The sequence below is a fragment of the Glossina fuscipes genome, unplaced genomic scaffold (genome assembly GCF_014805625.2).
Source record: "Glossina fuscipes isolate IAEA_lab_2018 unplaced genomic scaffold, Yale_Gfus_2 1, whole genome shotgun sequence".
In the NCBI taxonomy this organism is placed as follows: domain Eukaryota; kingdom Metazoa; phylum Arthropoda; class Insecta; order Diptera; family Glossinidae; genus Glossina; species Glossina fuscipes.
Window position 1 is genome coordinate 21,474,855 of NW_023998415.1, and position 506 is coordinate 21,475,360.

The following is a 506-nucleotide window of genomic DNA, read 5'->3' on the forward strand; positions in this document are numbered from 1 at the left end:
TATGTATGTATGTATGTATGTATGTATGTATGTATGTATATAGTTGTGTGGGTGTGGGTGTGGGCGTGGGCGTGGGCGTATTACTAATTCTTATGGTATTTGTTAGGCATTAGTAAAAATATCCTTATATCTAATCAGCCTCATGAAATAAGCTTATAAATTATTGTGTTGTGTGTGTGTGTGTGTGTGTGTGCATGTGGTTGTTTGTGTACGAGTATGTTTGTTATTTAATTTTATACAAGTATGTAAATAGTTTTAATTTTTAAAATTTTTTCCTTTACATCGATGAAGTGACCGAACATTGAAAAAATTTTCTTGTTTTTTTTTTTGTTTTTTTGAAATTTTTATAAAGAAATAATATGATAAGATAATAAGAGGGTAGCGGGAGAAGAGCGAGAATACTCTGGAAAGAACAGCTGCATGTTCAGTAGGACATCATAATTATGTATAAAAATATACAGTTATATCATATATAAATATATATATGTATATATATATATATATAT